Below are 16,678 nucleotides of genomic sequence, written 5' to 3' on the forward strand. Positions count from 1 at the left end.
AATTACAGTAACATTTATTTCTCAATTATTTTCCAAATTTTCTAAGGAACATGGGAAGCAGTATAACATAACGCATAAAAACTCAAGACCTGGGCCGGCCCCGTGGCTTAGCAGTTGAGTGTGCGCGCTCCGCTGCTGGCGACCCGGGTTCGGATCCCGGGCGTGCACTGACTCACCGCTTCTCCAGCCATGCTGAGGCCACGTCCCATACAGCAACTAGAAAGAAGTGCAGCTATGACATACAACTATCTACTGGGGCTTTGGGGGAAAACATAAATAAATTAAAAAAAAAAAACTCAAGACCTGCATTTGGCTGCCTGGCTTCTCATTCTTACTAGCTTTACCGTCTTGCATATTTTACTAGCCTTGTGGTCTTAGACATGTTACTTGAAATTCTTGGGGCCTCAGTTTCCTCATCTGGGAAAATGGAATAGTAATAATACCTATCTCATGGAGCTGCTTTAAAGATTAAATAAAATAATGTAAAGTGCATAGAACAGTCCCGGCTCCCGGCACATAGTTAACCATTTGATAAATTTTAGCCATTTGTTATCTTTAAAAAGAAGAATATGTGTGTGTGTGTATGCACACACATATGCACACATACATATTCAAGTTCTAAAACAATGAAAATAAATAAACACTGCTGCCCATTCAATAAGACAGTTGAGTATTGTTAAAAACCCAATTTAGGGGCCGTCCAGTGGCGTAGTGGGTGGCGCCGGCTTTGGTGGCCCAGGGTTTGCAGGTTTGGATCCCAGGCGTGGACCGCCACACCGCTTGTCAAGCCATGCTGTGGTGGCGTCCCATATAAAGTAGAGGAAGATGGGCATGAATGTTAGCCCAGGGCCAATCTTCCTCAGCAAAAAGAGGAAGATTGGCAACAGATGTTAGCTCAGGGCTAATCGTCCTCACACACACACAAAAAAACCAATTTAATTACACTTAGCGTACTTAAGATAAAGGGAAAGATCTACGGAGGAAACTGATGGAGAGTAAACTGGTCAGGGCCCTGCCCAAGCAACGCATGCCTCTTCCCTGTGGCTTCATTCATCCCTGTTCACCATGGATCACGTTTGTCCAATTTTCTCCTGATTGCTCAATGCTTTGTAATGAATTGAGATTATTAATAATGTTTTATCAATGTGACATGATACCCCTAGAAGTATAGATTTTTCTACAAACCATTGAGTGTGAGCAGTATAATATTCAAATACATTTTCTTCATTCACTGAGCGCCACTCCGTCTTCTCTACGGGCCAGCCGCAGAAAGGGAGGACATGTTAGAAAAATGCATTGAATTGACTTTGTATTTTTCTCTAGTGCCCTACAAGTTATAGTAGGTCTTTATCTCTGTGTCTGTCTTTGCTCCAAAAGGAAGCAATGGGTGGAATGAAAGAGCTAATCCCTCAGAGAATGGAACTGCTGAAGAACTAAGCAGTTTAATCCCAGCTCTCCACAGCGATCTCTATCCACGGGGCTGTGTGGTTTAGTAGAAAAGTATAGATTGAATATTAGCTCTGGATTTACTAGAGCTGAAATCGGGCGAATTATTGAATTTCTGAATGTTGAGTTTCCTATTTATAAATCAGAATCAATAGTAGTTACTTCAGAGAGTTATTGAGATGTAACAAAATGTTACTTGGGGTAAAATATGTGGTATGTAGTAGACATCCATTCAATGGTAGCTGCTACTGAACGGGAACTAGAGAACAAAGCAGTGTACTTTCCATAATGATAACAAGTGCTAATAACTGCCACCATTTAGTATGTGTCAAGCCTTATTTTGAGCACTTTACCTGTAATAATGAAGTTAATCCTCACAACAGCCTTAAGAGTTGGGTAAAATGATTAATTTACCCAATATTAATTTACCCAATGTTAATTTTCTCTGTTTTACAGATAACAAGGCTATTAAGTATGAATTGTAGTTTGGAGTAACTTTGGAGCTCCTTGCACCTCTATTAATATCTATATTATAAAATGTCTCTCTCATTTTAGACTCTGAAAGCTTCAACGACAAAAACCAGATCTTTGTATTGCCAGGTTTGCCTGGCTTGTAGAAAATATACAGTAAATATATTCTAAAGAGAATCTGTCTGCCTACACAGAAACGAGTACTGCACTCAGTGCAAAAATTCATTTCATTTAAGATTTCAATGACCACAAAGGAATGGGCCAATTGCATCTTCTTCATTCACAATAAATATCTCCACACTTGGAGATCAGAGTTTTATAGTAATTATTAAGATCATTTATCAGTTTGTATTGAGTAACAACTCCATAGAGATTTTATCCTGGGTGTTATGGATTATATTGCTACTTTTGGATCTCTCCTGTCAACTCAGCATTTTCATCCTTTCCTGCTGTTTTCATGAGCCCACCAAATCAACCACAACATAGTCTATTCCTTTCATCTGGTTTTGCTCAAGGCTTGTGTCCACATAATTAATCAAATCAAATGTGTAGAAATTTGAACCAGTCATTAGACGATAGGAGTAACCAGGGACCAGGCCACAATCTGAGGAGTCTGGTTAAGTGGCCACAAACATGGCTGAAGTCATACACACTGGAATTCACACATCAGTGAACTGCAAGCAGTGCAATAGAATGCATTATAGCTAAAGTCCTTATGTAAGATTCTTTTCTGCACTAGGACATTAAAGAAAGCAAATGCCAAAGAATGTTTAAAGTCATTACAATAAATCTATTTGAACTCTAAAAATCTCCTTCAGAACAGCATTTCTTGAAATCAGTGAATTGCCTTGAGACATTTCAGGTAAGAGTCAGACATTAAATGACTTTTGTACAATATGTCTTCTAATTACATGAATATTTAAAAAATGGGACTTCAACATATCATTAAAACATTTATATGTTAAGTGATTTGTGGTCTGGCTCAATCTTCTAAGTCATCATTTTATTGACCTATGGAAATGCTATGATTGTTCAGGAATGTGTTTTGATATTCCAATAGGGACATGAGGTAGTTAGAAAGGCTTAATATCCTTTAGACTTTTACTCTTCTGTAATACAAAATGACTCTCATTTAAAGATGCACCTACCAGAGGCTGGCCTGGTGGCGTAGCAGTTAAGTTCACGTGCTCCACTTCGACCGGCTGGGGTTTGCGGGTTCAGATCTCAGGCACAGACTAACACCTCTCATCAAGCCGTGCTGTGGCAGCATCCCACATACAAAACAGAGGAAGACTGGCAACAGATGTTAGCTCAGGGCCAATCTTCCTCACCAAAAATAAAAAACCCAAAGAAAAGATGCATCTACCTATATAACGGTTGCCAACAAACATCTCCTTTGAAATAAGCATGCAACCTTTTTTAGAGAGCAATTATGATTGCTATTTGCAAGAACTGTTAATGTTTATATCTGTTTCTTTTTGCAGAACTGTTTTAGGGGTCTTATACGACTTGGAAATAAGTGTTAGTCAAATATTGATTCCAACGCTATAATAAAAACATTGAGGGCAGGGAGAATGAGATTCTATAAAATATGTTACACATTTCATGTTAGAATACCCCACAGTTAGTGCATCACCCTCCTGAGAACTTCAAAAGAAGAAGCTATGTAGGTAGGAATATTATTCATGGTAAATCATCAATTTCACATTCTAAATTGAATGCTCAGAGACAATGGAATTTAGACAGTCCTGCACATTTGAGCAAAGGATTATGATTTACAGGAGATCGCTGGAAGCAAGTCAAATTGACTGGTAAGGATATAAGTATATAATGACAATATCATCTTGAATATAAACACCAGTTTCCTGGCCTTCTAAAGATACATATTTATCTACTAGTAATTAAGAAGAAGGAAAAAGTAAAATACTGAGAGGTAGGACAAAGGTTAATGACCTACTCTGGAAGGAGAGATGCCTACATCTATTCTGTGAAGAAAAAGATGGTGGAGGGTCTCAGCCAGACAGAAGCTTAAAGAGAGGTCATATATTCTGCAAAGACTTCTTTTGGAAGAATATTAATCAGGAACTTGAGGGATAAACTTGGGCTTCATGAAGTCAAGGATGACCTATGGTTTCCTGGGATTTTAAAAACATGGTCTCAACCTCAGCCTGGAGATAATCAGATCACCTGTCTAGACTTCTGGGAGGTCAGCGTGGATTTTGTAATGACAGAACTCGCTGGCCCTGTTGTTAGATGAAATCTGGTAATATAAGAGTCAAGGAAAACAGAATTTTCCCAAAGCAGGACTCCACATGAAAACACAACTCCTAGTAGCTACAGAACTTCACTCTCTCCACTTATGAGCTGAGATGTGCACACCTCTACACGCAGGCAGAGAATGGTAAGATCTGGGGTCTGTGGAGCAGCTAACGGAGTGTGGATAATGTTTGAAGGAATGCATATCATTTATTAGTATTGGTTTAATTTTCAATTAAACTATCAGTACAGTAATACAATTTATGGTGAAATGGATAAAAATTTCAGTCCATAATAACAGGTATGCAAGAAATATATCTCTATTTTTTCTGTAGTTCAGCTCAATTCCTGTTCCTAATCCTATTCTATCTGGGTGGTGGACACAAAACCTCACTTGATATTTGGTTCTTTCCTTTTCTAAGGATTGTTTCTAAGTTAGGAGGTAGATTCAGAACTGAGACTGTAGGGGTACCCCTCTGGACATCACTGTCATTTGTCTAGTTGGCATTAGCAGTTATGTACACATTTCTCACCTGCCTGAATTCCTTAGGTACATGGCTCTCTCCACAACTCCTGGGGCAGGATCAAGAGGAGCTGATTCATTATGTCTCTTCCATGCCATTGCTAGGGCATATTTCTATGCTCTGTGAGGCCATCTGAGGCCTCCTCTGCCTAGACTTCTCTAGTAAACTGCTTTTTTCAGATCCCATAAATCCGTTTTGGATTTTACCACTTCTCCAACACTCTTCAGGGAGAGAAGGCACAGGGTCCCTCTCTCTGGAACCCACCAGTATTTATACTATCATGATTCCTCCACTCCTTCAATCCACATCACCCTCACACCAGGGAAAACTTTTCTTGTCTCTAGAACAGGTTTTCTCAACCTAAGCACTATTCACACTTTGGACCAGATAATTCTTTGTTGTGAGAAACTGTCTTGTGCATTGTAGGATATTTAACAGCATCCCTGGCCTCTACCCAATAAATACCAACAACACTCTCTTTCTCAAATCATGATAATCAAAAGTGTCTCTAGAACTTGCCACATTTCCCCTGGGGGGCAAAATCACCCTGGTTGGGAACGACTACTCTAAAAGAAGCCCTCTATTTAAATCTCAATTGTTTCAAAGATTTTGTTTAAGCTCTGAATTCTCAAAATTACCTATGGATTTATCCTATCACATCAAGACTGGGAGCAGGGGAACAATATCTGAAAGGAGAAAAAATGGTATATTAAAAAAAAAGCCTTCCATAATAACACCTCTTCTTGATCTTGTAATAATTTTTTCCTGTTAAGTTAGTGAATAACAGAGCTTTCATGAAGTCTTTGCAAGAGCTATCATATTGTTGTACTGATTATCATGTACAAGTGGGTATAGAGCTAATAAGGTATCCTCAGCATTGACAGGTAAATAACCATGAAGAAGTATGTAATCTTTCTTCTTCTTTAATTGACTAGTTTAAAAACTATTATTGTAAAATATTTTAGAAATTCAAAGCTGTGTAAAAATAATCTAATAAATAGCTGTATGTCCACCATTCCCTTTATGAACTAAAATATTACCACTACAGTTGAAGGCCCTGTGGACTCTACCTGATTGTATCTTCAGGGGTAGACCCTATGTTGAATTTGATGATGAGACGTACATAATCATATGGAAGTTCTCCCTGCTGGGCAACCATGGTGACCTAAATAGCTGCTCTAATATTCAATACTTTGGATCTGGCTGTCAACAGTAAAAATTTTCAAAATCAAAATGTTCAGAGAGAATTAGGATAATAAGTTTTTGCTTATTCAAAGTGAAAAATCTTCTAATGGTCTGATAAAACAAAGGATAACAATTCAAAATAGCCACTCAAATGGCTAAATGTTTCTCTGAGATACAAGTCAATCTCAGTCCCATTCTCTAGATCTTGTTTGCTACCTCTTTCCCCCGTTATTCCAGCTGCCTAAAGGAAGAAGAAAACATCTTAGGTTGAGAGCTGAGGGTCACATAATCTTCAATTCTCTCTATACTTCTCTCCCTTCCCATTACTTTCCCTCAGTATTAGTCACTTTGTTCTTTATAATAAAATACAAAAACTTCTTCACGTTGTAGCTTTAATCCAAGCTCTTGTTAATGAGGAGAAATATGATATTGCAGCAATAGTCACTCTTCATCAATAGGCAGCCTCATATAAATTTTTATAAGATAAGAAATTCTGTCAAAGGATAATTGTAACCACGGGCTCTCTAGGACCATTTCAAACTGACCCCATCTTATCAACAGAAGGTTTCCTAGATGCAAGTCAAAAATTTGCAAGTCATGTAGCCAGAGCACGCATAGAGGAGAAAATCGACATGGAATGACCATAGAACCAAAGATTTCCCCCCTAACAGAACCAAAGGACCAGGACATGACTGGAACTTGAAAGTCAGACTCTCATCAGAAGAGAGGGGTCTGTTGTCTAGGAAGATCTGGTGTTAAAGCCCCTTCCACACCTTACCATAATTGTTTAAGACCTTACCATAATTGTTTAAGACCTTACCATAAATTTTGAAAATCTTACCATAAATGTTTAAAGCTCTGCAATCAAAACCTGCCCCACCAGCATTTTTGCATACCAGCCTGTTCTTCCTAACCTCTTAAATTTTGTCCCAAATCCTGAATTGGAGAGATAAATCTGAGAGTTTATGCTTCCTGTCTCCTTGCAAATCAATTTTGCAATTAAGCTTTTTCTTTTCTCAAAAGCTGATCCCATAATAATTGGCTTTTTATGTGCATTGAGTGGAAGAACCCCATGTTTGTGCAGTAACATAATTATGTTTTTATCCTCTATCAATAAAGTGCTACAATCTCTGGGGAATAAAAATACATGGAATTTGCAATAGTATAGCCCATGTAGTGTTGGGCATGAAGAGATTGAAAGTGAGCGGAATATGTCTCCCCCAAGTGTGCTTCTTTGGCATAAGGATTATTTTAGGCTGATTATTTTTAAGAAACAGACAAGAAAAGCTCTGAAAACCAAGCAGAAGTTACTCCTTTTGTAAGAGAAATTTACATTTATAAAGGAAATCTCCATTTGTAAGGGTATCTCCCTTGCTTTATCAGGAAAAGGGGGATGACGAAATCTCCAGAACTCTTATCAATGGAGAAGGCAGAGACTTAAATCTGCATTACAATCATATCCTCATTTACTGTCTTCTGCCTGGTAACCTCCCATAACTGGCTTCCCTCCTCACAACATCTTTTGTCTTTATTGGGAGATGGTATTTAAAATGGTGGCTTGGGCCATTTTGGGAAGTTACTCAGTGTTCCTGGGTATCTCCCGTGTATAAAGAAGGTATACATGCTATTAAACTTCTGTTTGTTTTTCTCCTGTTAATCTGTCTTTTATTACAGTGGGGGTCTCAGCCAAGAACCTAGAAAGGTGGAAGGAAAATTATTTTTCCTCCCCTACAAGACCAAACAGTACCAACCCTAACTAACACTTAGTGGTGACCCATGGAAAGGATGTGACACTGTGAAATGAGGATATGTTTCCAGCTTGTACTCCAAATAGGAATTGACACTTCCTGCTAATGTACCTTATATTTTCACTCAATGCTGAGAATTCTCACCATGGCAGAGCACTCTATCCCCCCAAAAGAACATAGTTTGGGTTAGAAAAACAGAGTCACAAAATCACACAACTATTTTCCAAGATAATAAATATTATATAATATTTTGCAGATCATACTGAAGGAAAGCAAAATTTTCTAAGGATATGGAATAATAAAGACAACTCAATAACTGAAGTTTGATTCTTTTAATAAGTGTATAACTATAGAATAAGAATTATCAAGGTTTAATATTATGGGCCCTGAAGCAGGAAATAGACATCCCTGCAAAGATAATATGGGACAGAAGCAGCATGGAACATTCAGAAAAGGATCAGAACTAGCATAGATGTCGCCTACCTTAGATACTTTGATGAATGGTTAGTACCATTTCCTTGGATAAGAAGAATTATATAAAAATTCATTGTATACTTGAGAGTTTGTTCAATATAAGTAGGAATGACAAGAACAAGCATATTTATGAGAAAGTGTTCTTCATGTTTCTTCTTTCCTTTTTCATCTAAGGGTGGAGCTACATGTTCCAGGGTCTTTGTTATGTTGGTTGGAGAAGGGTGTACTAGGAGGTTTAGAAAGAGCTAAAACCTAGATTCATTTTTGTTAGAAAGAACAGTGAACTTATCTGAGAAAAGCCAATTGAAATCCAAAGACTGAAGGAGAGGGTGAATAAAATAATTAAGAAGAAAGTGTAGGGGAGCAAAAGTGCCACCCCTAAATGTGTCTCTTTGGCAGGCAGAAGTTTTTCTTTTACCTCTCCCTCAACTGCCTAAAAGAATTTAGGTAGAGGGGATGTTTTGGGAAGAGAACTATCACCAGAGATAAATACAAAGAATATGGGCTAGGTGTGGTGGGGCAGCTCAGCAGGGCCTGGAGGCCAAAGTTCTCTCTGTGTCCCATTGTCTCTGCATGGCACAGCAAACATTTGTTTACCAAATATTTGTTTTTCCATCTTCCTGTAAATTGTCTTCTGCTCCTTTGAAGTCCCAGACCTGTAACCCCTTCTCTTTATCTCAGAATAGCATATAAACCTCAATTGCCTAAATGTCTTTGGACCTCATTTTCTTGTGGAGTCCCTGTACATACACAAATAAATTTTATTTTCTCCTATTAATGTGTCTCATGTCAATTTAATTCTTAGACCAAAAAAGCTAAAAGAGTAGAGGAGAGATTTTTCCTCGCCAACTGTTAACAAAGTCAGCAGGATACTTACTGGCTGGAAAAACAGCTTTTATTGACTGGAAGAACTGCTTTCTCCCGAGACTGCACAGATGAAGAGATTCTGGGACATCTGACAAAAGCCAACAGAAGGTAAGATGTTTTACCACATCAGCCTCCTGGGATCTCTGTCTGTGGGGTCCAGTGGAAGGGAAAAGTGGTGAGTTTTTTCTTTCTCTTTCTAAATTTAGATTAGCAGGAGAAAATATTTGTGAAAGTAGTTTCTTGGGCTTAGCAATTCTGGTACGTTTGGTAGAGTGCTCTTGGCTTTATTGATCTATTTTCTCCTATACATGGTCACTGTTTTTCTTTGTCTTTGTCTTTTGTGTCATTCATCATAAGGATGAAAAACCATAGGGTAAGAATGCAGGTATAGGCCCTAATAAGCCTGCTGTTTGAGCTGGCCACACAGACTGGTGAATTCCTGGTTCTCACAAGACTGGCGTCTGTTTAGACAAACTGCTGAGGGTTAATATGCACATGAGGTGAAAGCTGTTGCTAAGGGACATCTTGGAAGCCAAAGCTGCAAAATATGTGGGCATGGGTCAAGCATTTAAGAGCCATTAGGGCACTTACCACCTCAAGAAATCACCGTGATAGGATAAGTTGGTCACAGAGGAATGGGTTAGATTGACACTAGGTCACTCACCAACATCAAGAAAATTTCTGTGCAATGAGGTACTCTATAAAACAATATACAGAGAAAAGTCACAGTGTGGTGGGAGGAAGTCAAGATGGCGGCAAGCAGACTCGGAACTCACCTCCTCCCGTGGACACAGCCAATTTACAACTACTTGTGGAAAAATTACCCCTGAGACAGAACTGAAAACTGGATAAGAGGAACTCCTGCAACAACGGACAATGCTAACTGAGGCAGAAGAGGCAGAGACTCCCTTCTGGAGAGGAAAAACGCCGCCCTCACAAGCCGCCAGCTTCATAGTCGCCAGGAGCAGATCACAGGTATGCAGCCCTCCCTGGAGGCGCGGGGCCCTGAGCCGGGAGCAACCCCGCTGAGGACATTTTGTGGACCCAGCACAATCGAGACCAGTGGCATAATATCTGACTTTGCTGCTACTAACACATTGGGGAGTACCCCCAGAAAAGCTGGTTCACAAAGACATTAAAACCGGCTCTTAAAGGGCCCACGCACAAACTCACCCGTTTCAGAAAGCATCCTAAAATCACCAGAAAGAAAGGTGCACAGTGCTGTGGTGAAAACAGACTCACCTAATAGGCCCTGAATGCATCTCGGTGAGGGGTGAGACCTCTCCAGGAACTGGGACATTGGTGGCGGCCATTGTTGTGGCCTGGTGTGGGTGGGCTGACACAGAAGCCATCGGAGTTCTCCCTGAGGCCTGCTAGCCCAGGGTCTGCCCCACCAGCTAGAGCACCTATTTAATCCAGCTCAGCCAGGGCAGGCAGCCCACCCTAGAGACTGGCCCCACCCAACAACAAGCCCTCAGGCAACTTGTGGGCCTGCATAGATTGGTGACTGGATTCTCTGCAGCCTGGCAACTGAGCCGGCTTCAGTGGGGCAGGGCGTGCACAAGGAGTGGGTGGAGAGTGTGGGGCGGTGGTGGAGTGTGTGGGGCTCCCACTGTGGAGAGACTGGGTCCGCTTGGGGAGGTCGGGGTGCGCACACGGGGCAGGACTGTGTTCACTGTGTGTGTGGGACCTGTGGGCGGCAGGGCTTGTCAGCTGCAGAAGACTTGTGCTTCTCAAAGACCCACATGGGGGTTTGCCCCACCTTCCAAAGCCTGAAACAATTGGGTGCTCCTGTGCCTGAGGCCAGCCCCACCCAGCTGCAATCCTCAGAGAGCTGACAAGAGACCTAATAGGCTAGAGGCTTACAGCAATTGTAAGGCCCTGAGCCTAACAACCTGCCACGCTGGGGGCCTACTCACTTAAAAGAAATACTACAACACAAATGTAGTACTAGAAATTGCAGCCAACTGTGCTGGGGCTCCCCACACCTGATAAAGAGACTGAAGGGCCCACAACAACTACAAGCAGCTGAGCATTACAACAGCTGACCAGGAGCATAACTCGGCCTCCCTGGGTGCCTACAGGGAGAGCAAACAGGCCACAACAGAAGGACACACGTAGCCCACATAGGGGTCACCCCTGGAACATTGAGAACTGAGGGAAGCACACTGCAGGACTCCTAAGCCATCACTTATATAAAGTCACCTATCCAAGAGCAGGAGACGTAGCTGACCTACCTAATACGTAGACATAAGCACAGGGAAAGAGGCAAAATGAGGGGGCAAAGGAATACATTCCAAGTAAGGGAACAGGACAAAACCCCGGAAAAGGAACTAAGTGAAACAGAAATGAGCAACCTACCCAACAGAGAGTTCAAACTAAGAGTGTTAAGGATGCTCACTGATGTGGGGAGAAGAATAGATGAACTCAGTGAGAATGTCAACAAAGAAATGGAAGATATAAAAAAGAACCAATCAGAAATGAAGAATACAATATTGGAAATGAAAAATTCACTAGAGGGACTCAAAAGCAGAGTAGAGGATACAGAAGAACGGATCTGTGAGCTGGACGAAAGACTAGAAGAAATTACCCAAGCTGAACAGGTAAAAGAGAAAAGAATTAAAGAGTGAGGACAGTCTAAGGGACATCTGGGACAACATCAAGCACACTAACATCTGTGTTATAGGTGTCCTGGAAGGAGTAGAGCGAGACAAGGGGGCAGAGAATCTATTTCAAGAAATAATAGATGAAAACTTCCCTAACCTGAGGAAGGAAACAGACATCCAGGTACAGGAAGCACAGAGAGCCCCAAACAAGATAAACCCAAAGAGGCCCACACCAAGACACATCATAATCAAAATGTCCAGAATTAAAGATAAAGAGAGAATCCTAAAAGCCACAAGAGAATGTCAAGTTACATACAAAGGAAACCCCATAAGTCTATCAGCTGACTTCTCAGCAGAAACCTTACAGACTAAAAGAGAATGGCACGATATATCTAAATTGCTAAAAGGAAAAAACTTATAGCCAAGAATACTCTACCCAGCAAGGTTATAATTCAAAATGGAAGGAGAGATCAAAAATTTCCCACACAAGCAAAAATTAAAGGAGTTTGTCACCAAGAAACCAGTGCTACAAGAAATGTTAAAGGGACTGATTTAAGGGGAAAAGAGAAGACCACAAATAGGAAAAATTATCTATTTCCACGATAAGAATGTAATGGATACAAATGCACAAAAAAGAGGTTAGATATGATATCAAAAACATAAAAGGAGGGAGGAGCAGAGTTAAAGAGTATAGCTTTCAGACAGAGGTCAAACTAAAGTGACCATCAATTCTGTGTAGAAGAAGAAAGGAACAGAGAAGAACTACTAAAACACTGAGAAAAAAAAAAAAGTTAAAAAATGGCAGTAAGTACATACTTATCAATAGCTACTTTAAACGTCAATGGACTAAATGCTCCAATTAAAAGGCATAGGGTGGCTGATTGGATAAAAAAACAAGACCCATATATATGCTGCATACAAGAGACACACTTCAGACCTAAAGACACTCACAAACTGAAAGTGAAGGGATGGAAAAAGATACTCCACGCAAATGGCAATGAAAAGAAAGCTGGGGTAGCAGTACTCAGACAAAATAGACTTTAAAACAAAAACCGTAAAAAGAGACAAAGAAGGGCATTACATAATGATCAAGGGAACAATCCAACAAGAGGATATAACACTTGTAAATATCTACGCACCCAATGTAGGTGCACCTACATATATATAAATATAAATATATAAATATATACATATATATAAATATATAAAGCAATTATTAACAGACATAAAAACAGAAATAGACAGTAACACAATAGTAGTAGGGGACTTTAACACTCCACTTACACCAACAAATAGATCATCCAAACAGAAGATCAATAAGGAAACATTGGCCTTAAACCACACTAGAACAGAAGGACCTAGTAGATATATACAGAGCATTCCATCCAAAAACTGAAGAATACACGTTCTTTTCAAATGCACATGGAACATTCTCCAGGATTGATCACATATTAGGCCACAAAACAAGTCTCCATAAATTTAAGAAGATTGAAATAATACCAAGCATCTTTTTTGACCACAACGGTATGAAACTAGAAATCAACAATAGGAAGAAAATCAGAAAAGCCACAAATACATGGAGATTAAACAAAATGCTACTGAACAACGACTGGGTCAATGAAGAAATCAAAGAAGAAATCAAAAAATACCTGGAGACAAATGAAAATGAAAATACGACATGCCAGAATTTATGGGATACAGCAAAAGCGGTTCTAAGAGGGAAGCGATACAGGCCTATCTCAACAAACAAGAAAAATCTCAAATAAACAATCTAACAATGCACCTAAAAGAATTGGAAAAAGAAGAACACACAAAGCCCAAAATCAATAGAAGAAGGGAAATAATAAAAATCAGAGCAGAAATAAATGAAATAGAGACCAAAAAAACAATAGAAAAAATTAATAAAACCAAGAGCTGGTTCTTTGAAAAGATCAACAAAATTGACAAACCTTTAGCTAGACTCACCAAGGAAAAAAGAGAAAAGGCACAAATAAGTAAAATCAGAAATGAAAGAGGAGAGGTTACAACAGACACCTCAGAAATACAAAAGATTATAAGAGAATACTATGAAAAGCTATATGCCAACCAATTTGACAATCTGGAAGAAATGGATAAATTCTTAGATCAAAACCTTCCAAAACTGGATCAAGAAGAAGTAGAGAATTTGAATAGACCAATCACCAGTAAGGAGATCGAAACAGTAATCACAAACCTCCCCAAAAATAAAAGTCCAGGACCAGACGGCTTCCCTGGTGAATTCTACCAAACATTCAAAGAAGACTTAATACCTATCCTTCTCAAACTCTTCCAAAAAATTGAGGAGGGGGGGAAGCTCCCCAACTCATTCTACGAAGCTGACGTTACCCTGATACCAAAACCAGACAAGGACAACACAAAAAAAAGAAAATTACAGGCCAATATCACTGATGAACATCGATGCAAAAATCCTCAACAAAATACTAGCAAATCGCATACAACAATACGTTAAAAAGATTATACACCATGATCAAGTGGGATTTATTCCAGGTATGCAGGGATGGTTTAACATTCACAAATCAATCAACATGATACACCACATTAATAAAATGAAGAATAAAAATCACATGATCATCTCAATAGATGCAGAGAAAGCATTTGACAAGATACAGCATCCATTTATGATAAAAACTCCGAATAAAATGGGTATAGAAGGAAAGTACCTCAACATAATAAAGATCATATATGAGAAACCCACAGCTAATATCATCCTCAATGTTGAAAAACTGAAAGCTATCCCTCTAAGAACAGGAACCAGACAAGGATGCCCACTCTCACCACTCCTATTTAACGTAGTACTGGAAGTCCTAGCCAGAGCAATCAGGAAAGAAAAAGAAATAAAAGGGATCCAAATTGGAAAGGAAGAAGTGAAACTGTCACTATTTGCAGATGACATGATTTTATACATAGAAAACCCTAAAGAATCCACTAGAAAACTTTTAGAAGTAATAAACTAATATGGTAAAGTTGCAGGATACAATATCAACATACAAAAATAAGTTGCATTTCTGTACACTAACAATGAAGTAGCAGAAAGAGAAATTAAGAACATAATCCCATTTACAATTGCAACAAAAAGAATAAAATACCTAGGAATAAACTTAACTAAAGAGGTGAAAGATCTGTACACCGAAAACTATAAAACCTTTCTGAAAGAAATTGAAGAAGACACAAAGAAATGGAAAGATATTCCGTGCTCCTGGTTTGGAAGAATTAACATAGTTAAGATGTCCACACTTCCTAAAGCCATCTATAGATTCAATGCAATCCCCATCAAAGTTCCAACAACATTTTTCACAGAAATAGAACAAATCTTAAAATTTATATGGAACAACAAAAGACTCCGAATAGCGAAAGGAATCCTGAGAAAAAAGAACAAAGCTGGAGGTATCACACTCCCTGATTTCAAAATATACTACAAAGCTATAGTAACCAAAACAGCATGGTACTGGCACAAAAACAGACACACAGATCAATGGAATAGAATCGAAAGCCCAGAAATAAACCCACACATCTATGGACAGCTAATCTTTGACAAAGGAGCCAAGAACATACAATGGGGAAAAGAAAGTCTCTTCAACAAATGGTGTTGGGAAAACTGGATAGCCATATGCAAAAAAATGAAAGTAGATCCTTACCTTACACCATACACAAAAATTAACTCCAAATGGATTAAAGAGTTGAATGTAAGACCTGAAACTGTGAAACTTCTAGAAGAAAACATAGGCAGTACACTCTTCAACATCGGTCTTAGCAACATCTTTTCAAACACCATATCTGACCAGGCAAGAGAAACAATAGAAAAAATAAACCAATGGGACTACATCAAACTAAAAAGCTTCTGCACAGCAAAGGAAACCATCAACAAAACGAAAAGACAACTAACAATTGGGAGAAGATATTTGCAAACCATACATCTGATAAGGGCTTAATCTCCAAAATATATAAAGAACTCATGCATCTCAACAACAAAAAAACTACCAACCCAATTAAAAAATGGGCAAAAGACCTGAACAGACATTTCTCCAAAGAAGATATACAGATGGCCAACAGACACATGAAAAGATGTTCAAAATCACTAACTATCAGGGAAATGCAAATCAAAACTACAATGAGATATCACCTCACGCCCGTCAGAATGGCTATAATTAACAAGACAGGAAACAACATGTGTTGGAGAGGATGTGGAGAGAAGGGAACTCCCATACACTGCTGGTGGGAGTGCAAACTGGTGCAGCCACTATGGAAAACAGTATGGAGATTCCTCAAAAAATCAAGGATAGAACTACCATATGATCCAGTTATTCCACTGCTGGGTATTTATCCAAAGAACTTGAAAACACCAATGCATAAAGACACATGCACCCCTGTGTTCATTGCAACGTTATTCACAATAACCAAGACTTGGAAGCAACCTAAGTGCCCATCAAGGGATGAATGGATAAAGAAGATGTGGTATATATACACAATGGAATACTACTCAGCCATAAGAAATGATGAAATCCAGCCATTTGTGACAACATGGATGGACATTGAGGGTATAATGCAAAGTGAAAGAAGTCAGAGGGAGAAGGTCAAATACCGTATGATTTCCTTCATTAAGTAGTAGATAATAACAACAATAAACAAACACATAGGGACAGAGATTGGATTGGTGGTTACCAGACGGGAAGGGGGGAGGGAGGAGGGTGAAAGGGATAATTCCGTACATGTGTGTGGTGATGGGTTGTAATTAGTATTTGGGTGGTGAACATGATGTAATCTATGCAGAAATAGAAGTATAATGATGTACACCTGAAATTTTTACAATCTTATAAACCAATATTACTGCAATAAACAAAAAATTTAAAAAAAAAAAACAATACACAACCCCATGGTACAGCCCTCCTAAGTATTTGTTTGGCAACAAGAGACCCAAGGCTTAGCTATAGCTATTAACATGCATATAAGAAAAACCAGACGAGGTTTTTCCTTTCATCTTGTTCTATGACCTGAGAGCTTGGCTTTATGATCTTTGAGAACATTCTCTCTGGGTGCATCTGGTGTCCAGTCAAAAAGACTGGAG

The sequence above is a fragment of the Ceratotherium simum genome, chromosome 8, assembly GCF_057802395.1.
Source record: "Ceratotherium simum simum isolate JZ-2026a chromosome 8, ASM5780239v1, whole genome shotgun sequence".
In the NCBI taxonomy this organism is placed as follows: Eukaryota; Metazoa; Chordata; class Mammalia; order Perissodactyla; family Rhinocerotidae; genus Ceratotherium; species Ceratotherium simum.